Below are 7,262 nucleotides of genomic sequence, written 5' to 3'. Positions count from 1 at the left end.
ATTGAGCTAATGCTATTCCAAGATTAATATTTCAGGAAAAGCTCAATGAATGGCATGGCATGGATGAGGAAAGTGGACCCCTCAAAATACTAGGGACAAAAAGATTGGCTCAAGCTCAAAGCTCAAGACTCTACATTTTATATTTTAGTGATCCAAGATCACATTGAGTCTATAGGAAAAGCCAATACTATCAAGGAGGGATGAGGTGTTGCTTGATGAGGTTCTTGCTTCATTGTGCTTAGTGATATGCTCCAAAACCCTCAACTACCTTCCCACATCCACATATGACCTAAACTAAAAGTCAAACTCGGCCCCACCGATTCTTTCTATCCGGCGCCACCGAATTCAGATGTCATAGCCACTCCTACAAACCCTAGGCAAATCGGTCTCACCGATAGGGATTTCGGTCACACCGAGATGGGGTTGCAATCTCTCTGTTTCCCATCGTAATGTTTCGGTCCTACCGAGATGAGCGATCGGTCCCACCGAGATTGCAATGTAAACTCTCTGTTTCTCTTTTGTAACATTTCGGTCCCACCGAAATGAGCGATCGGTCCCACCGAGTTTACCTGACCAACTCTGGTTATCTTATTACCAAAAGCGGTCCCACCGAGTTTGTGTAATCGGTCACACCGAGATTACGTTATGCCCTAACCCTAACCATATCGGTCCTACCGAGTTGCATCTCAGTCCCACCGAAAATCCTAACGGTCACTAGGTTTGCTAAATCGGTCCGACTGAGTTTCTCCATTCGGTCTCACCGAGATTGGTAAATTGTGTGTAACGGTTAGTTTTTGTGTGGAGGCTATATATACCCATCCACCCACTCTTCATTCGGGAAGAGAGCCATCAGAACATACCTACACTTCCAATACACATTTTCTGAGAGAGAACCACCTACTCATGTGTTGAGGCCAAGATATTCCATTCCCACCATATGAATCTTGATCTCTAGCCTTCCCCAAGTTGCTTTCCACTCAAATCCTCTTTCCACCAAATCCAAATCCTGTGAGAGAGAGTTGAGTGTTGGGGAGACTATCATTTGAAGCACAAGAGCAAGGAGTTCATCATAAACACACCATTTGTTACTTCTTGGAGAGTGGTGTCTCCTAGATTGGCTAGGTGTCAGTTGGGAGCCTCCGACAAAGATTGTGGAGTTGAACCAAGGAGTTTGTAAGGGCAAGGAGATCGCCTACTTCGTGAAGATCTACCGCTAGTGAGGCAAGTCCTTCGTGGGCGATGGCCATGATGGGATAGACAAGGTTGCTTCTTCGTGGACCCTTCGTGGGTGGAGCCCTTCGTGGACTCGCGCAACCGTTACCCTTCATGGGTTGAAGTCTCCATCAACGTGGATGTACGATAGCACCACCTATCCGAACCACGACAAAAACATCCGTGTCTCCAATTGCGTTTGAATTCTCCAAACCCTTCCCTTTACATTCTTGCAAGTTGCATGCTTTACTTTCCGCTGCTCATAGACTCTTTGCATGCTTGCTTGAATTGTGTTAAGATTGCTTGACTTGTGCTAAGATAGCTAAAATCTGCCAAAGACTAAAATTGGGAAAAAGATAGATTTTTAATTGGTCAAGTAGTCTAATCACCCCCCCCTCTAGACATACTTTCGATCCTACAAGTGGTATCAGAGCTTTGGTCTCCATTTGCTTTGATTTCCATAGCTTTTGGTGGTCATAGCCTTGGTTTCACAACCTAGGAGAGTATGGCGTCTAGCGAGGGAAATTACCACCGTAGAGGTCCTTACTTTGATGGTACTAATTTTGCTAGTTGGAAGCATAAGATGAAAATGCATATTCTTGGACATAATCCCGCCGTTTGGGCTATTGTGTGTGTTGGCTTTCAAGGTGAATTCTTTGATGGGAGAGAACCGAATCGTGAAGCTACCGCGGATGAGTTGAAGATGCTACAATACAATGCTTAAGCTTGTGATATCCTCTTTCCTCTTCAACGGATTGTGCCCCGAAGAATTCAACAAAATCAGCCGTCTTGAGAATGCAAAGGAAATTTGGGATACTTTGATTGATATGCACGAAGGTACCGACTCCGTCAAGGAATCCAAGTTGGATGTGCTTCAAAGTCAACTTGACAAGTTCAAAATGAAGGATGGTGAAGGTGTTGCTGAGATGTACTTTAGGCTTGCTCTTATCACAAATGAGATTGCCGGCTTAGGAAGTGAAGAGATGACCGACAAATTCATCATCAAGAAGATCCTAAGAGCCTTGGATGGAAAATACGATACCGTATGCACATTGATCCAAATGATGCCAAATTACAAAGATCTCAAGCCAACAGAAGTCATTGGAAGAATTGTTGCTCATGAGATGTCACTCAAGGATAAGGAGGAGCTCCATAACAAGTCAAGTGGTGCTTACAAAGCCTCATATGAAGCTCCCACATCATCAAGTGAGAAACAAACCTTCAATGAAGAATTGAGCCTAATGGTGAAGAACTTCAACAAGTTCTACAAGAATAGAGCAAGGAGAGAAGTTCCAAGTCAAGGTCCTACAATGACAAAAGATCTTCTAGTCGAGAGCGAAACTGTTACAATTGTGGAAGACCCGGACACTACTCCAATGAGTGTACGGCTCCCCACAAGAGAAGAGAAGATTCTCCCAAAAGAAGAAGTAGAAGAGAAGAATCACCATCAAGGGAGAGAAGGAGTAGGGATGATCGATATGAACGAAGACCCTCTCGGAGAAGCAAGGATTCGGAAAGGAAGGACAAGCCATCAAGGAGCTACACAAAACGAAGACATCAAGCTCATGTTGGTGAATGGGTATCCGGCTCCAACTCCGACAATGACTCCGAGAGAAGCTATCACTCCGACTCCGAATATACTCAAGATGAAGGTGTTGCTGGACTAGCACTTGTGTCAACAAACTCCTACGACATATTTGATTCACCAAATAAAGGAATTGGAAGATGCTTCATGGCCAAAGATCCAAAGGTATCACACCCCGAGTATGTTGATTTCAATAGTGATGAAGATGACTTGTTAGGTGATGATGATTTACTTTTTGACAACTATAGTGATGAATACTATGATGAAACGAATGATAATGATAAGGAGAAGATTGAGTCTCTAACTAAAGAACTAAACACTCTTAAGTTAGCTCATGAAACTATCTTGGGAGATCATCAAAAACTTTTAAGGACTCATGAGAAATTACGTTTTGAGAAGCTCAATCTTGAGCAAGAGCATGAGTTCTTAAAGGTAATCAATGATGATCTTCACAAGAAAAGTTCTTCTTACATTGCCAAGCGTTTACTCTTATCCACTTACATGCCTCAAGTCAAGTCTAGTAACAAGAACAAGAATGATTCTTCCTCTAGTAGTAACAATAATCATGCTAAATCCAATGTTGTTGCTTCTAGTAGTTCTATTGATTCCACTAATGATTCTCTTAGCCAAGTTACACTTGAGCAAGAAAATAGCTTATTGAAGGGAATTATAAAGAAAGGTGTTTACAAGAGCCTTGCCGGGAGTAAGCAATTCGAGGAAATTGTACGCAAGCAAGGAAGGCACCGGAAGAATCAAGGTATTGGTTTTGAACGAAAGTTCAATGCCAATGGAGTTGAGTTGGAAGAAGATCAATACCCCAAGACGAAGTTTGTTCCTCAACAAGAGAAGTATGATCCTACTTCTTTCTAAGGGACACAAGCTCAAGATGATCTTCCACCACAAGACCACAAGCAAAAAGGTAAGGACAAGCTTCAAGAGGAAATTGATGCATTTGAAGAAGCTCCTAAGGCCTTGGTCAAGTGGGTTCCCAAGACGACATCAAGTTCCACTTCATCAAGTACAACTACAACTCCGAGGATTCCCATCAAGATGGTGTGGATCCCTAAGAATAAGAACTAGAGAGTTCTTGAGGGTGACTCCGCCAACATACTTCACTCTTATCATTTTGGCAAGAACAAGTGCAATCAACTTCCATATTTTGCACTAGTTCAAGGAGTCACAAACCCTCTTGTTGGTAAGACAAGGGACAAGGTAACCTAAAGCTTTCATAGACATCATCTTGTGTGTGCATGACTCTATGTCTATGGATATCCTTGTTTGTTCCTTGTGGGACTAACCCGTGTAGGTATTGAAAGTGCAACTCACTCCAAAGGATAGCTCCAAATGATCTACATCAACATAGAGCATCCACATCTTCAACACCTACATGAAGTCATCATCGACAAAACCCAAGGTTAGTTCATTCCTCTTAGAGGAGATCTCACATCTAGGAGGAGATTTACTCTAACAATTGAGTTAAAGAAACTCTGATGGTGTGAACACAACAACACTTTATGTAAAAGTGGTAACCCCATTTGTGCTTAAACGATGAGTATGACCTATGATCAAATGTTCTCATTTGACTCCTAAGTCAATATACTCATATATAGATGACCTAGTCATCGCCAATTGCTTGATAGATGCTAGAATTGTTTGTGCATGCTTTGCCACATATTTCATTTGTCATTTTATTGTGTGAGCATGTTGGTTGCATAATTTACTCATTCGAGGACATCCACTTGTTGTTTTGATTGTTTGGTTTCCTTTTCTTTTGGCCAAGTGGATGGACAAGAATTCCTAAGAACCTTCTCTAGCTATCTATGCTTTTATCGTCTCAAACTCTATTCATGCTGCATCACAAAATTTGATCAAGTCAGATTCGAACCACTCTATGTGAGGAGCACTCGGAGTCCCCGATTCGTCATAGACTTAAACTTCCAAAACTTCTTTGTGTGTTTCGGTCTGATCGATTCACCCATTTTGGTCATACCGAGATCACTAAGTCGATCTAGGTTTTCAACCTCGGTGCAACCGATTCGAACTTTTCGGTCACACCGAGTTGTTCCACTCGGTCACACCGACAGGGTCGGGCTATATATATATCCACGGGTCAAATTTTGGAAAACTTTCCAAACCTCCTCGACCCGCGCTTAGCCTGCTCTGCCTCCAGGGTCTCCGGATCGTCCTCCTCGTCGCCAGCCGCCTCCTGCCGCTGGTCTCCGCCGCCGTCAACAGGAATCATCCCCGTCGTTGCTGCCGTAGCGAGTTCATCGCTGAACTAGGGTATGAACTTGATCACTGTGCTATCCTTATCTGATTCCTAGCACATTGTGTTCGCCATGTATCTTGCCATGATTGAGATCATTCTATCCATCGAAAACACTCCGTAGTTTAGTCGTGAATTGAGAATTTAGGGTTAGGTTTCTGCCGAAACCATCTCGTACCCACCGAGTTGTGGAACTCGGTACCACCGATTCGGCTCAGGCCATTGCACATGTGATTCTTAGTCTGACCGAGAATTGCAAATTGGTGTGACCGAGTTCAGGACTTTGTGAAACCCTAGCAGTCTCGGTGCCACCGAACTGTGACTCGGTCTGACCGAGTTCACTAGTTTAGGTTCCAATAGCTGCTTCAGTATCACCGAGTTTACAAATCGGTTGATCCGAAATGCTTTCTGTGGAAAACTAAAACTAAGTTTTTGACTCATTCTTTTACAAAAACCTATGCATTTTGTGATTCTCATCCACTCTATCTCATCTATATCTATTCACGAGGTCTGTTGTCAGTGTTTGCAATATGTCTGATCAGAGTGACAGCCAGAACAAGTCAGAGGAGCAGGTTCACTTGAGTGAGGGCACTAGTCCCTCTAGCAGCTCTGATGATGGTAGCAGAGCACCCCAAGCAACTTACCCAAAGCTACCACCAGGGCCAGAAAGAAGAAAACGTCTAAATCTGAGGATGAAGACTATGTGGCAGTTGAGGATGAGGCCACTTCCAAGAAGAAAGTGGTTAAGAAGGAATATAGCACTGCTGCTGCCACTAAGCCTGGTATGAAAACCAAAGTGCCTGCAAAGAGAACTCCCATGTCTAAAGCTAGAGCCTCTACTCAAGTACCTTTGAAATCTGAACCCAAAGAAGCTGCTGCAGAAGGGAAGAAGAGGAAAGAGAGGGTCAAAAAGACCACTGCTAGAGTGCTTGGAAGATCCTCAATCATGAGAGATTCTGAAGAGGAAAACGAGGATCACTATCCAGGTGTATATGACAGTTTCAAGGCTTGTGGAGTTGATGAGTTTGTGGCTCAGAAGCTCACAAAATGGAATGATGAGCTTATCATGCAGTTCTACTCCACAACTCACTTCTACCCAGATGGAAGGATTGTCTGGATGTCTGAAGGTACTAGGTACCAGTCCACGGTTGCTGAATGGGCGAAGTTGATCAATGCTCCAAAAGAGAGTGAAGATGACTTGGATGTCTATGCCAACAAGAAGAAGGATCACAACTCCATGGCACACATGTACAAGGAGATCCCAGATGCTGCTCTTGAGACACACAAGTTTGGATCTGTACATTACCTTCCGTCAGGCTTGCCAACCATCAACTGGATCCTCAGGCACACTCTCTTGCCAAAGTCAGGTGATCATAAGATGATCAGAGGCCATGCAATAAACTTGCTTCATATCTTTGATGTCCCACAGAAGTTCAAAGTCATGAGCCTTATAGTTGAAACTATCAATAGGACAGCTGCAGATCAGAAGAGGAGTTGTGGGTATTCCCCACAGATCCAGGAGCTGATCAACTCCAAGATGGGCACTGGTACATATCTGCTGGACAAGGAGCACATGCCTATCTACCCAGAATTTGAGGACAACAATGTGGTGATGAATGAGGATGAACCATTTTCTGTGCACGCACAAGCCAAGAAGGAGAAGGCAAAGGCTGAAAAGGCTGCAAGGATGCCAACTACTGAAGAAGCATCTCAGTATCTTCTGAAGAGCAAGCAAGATCAGCTTGGCTACTTGATTGCATCCACTCTAAGGATTGAGAAAGGGCTGGCCACCCTGACTCAAAACCAGGAGAGCCTGGAAAGGATCGTAGAGCAGAAGTTCTATGACTTGGATGTGAAGGTAATTGAGATCCAGTCTGTTGTGGAGCAACTTCAGGATGATATGCGGGAGAGGAAGGGCAATACAACCACTGATGCATTTGCCAGAGTGCTTAGAGCTCAGAGGTCTGCTGCAGTGCCTGTTCCAGACACCAGAGCCACTTCATCTGCACCAGCTACAGCTTCAGTGCCACCAGCTCCAGCACCTACTCCATCAGCTCCATCCACATCGACTGAAGCCTTCATTCTTGGAGTTATCCAGACACCACCACCTAAAGACCAAGCCCGAGAGACGATTTAGTGCTATGCATTTTCTAGGAACTTTTTGGTAACTTGTTGCCAAAGGGGGAGAAAAATGTATAG

This window comes from Triticum urartu, chromosome 5 (genome assembly GCF_003073215.2).
Source record: "Triticum urartu cultivar G1812 chromosome 5, Tu2.1, whole genome shotgun sequence".
NCBI classification, from domain to species: Eukaryota; Viridiplantae; Streptophyta; class Magnoliopsida; order Poales; family Poaceae; genus Triticum; species Triticum urartu.
Note: the sequence above shows the minus strand (reverse complement) of the source record.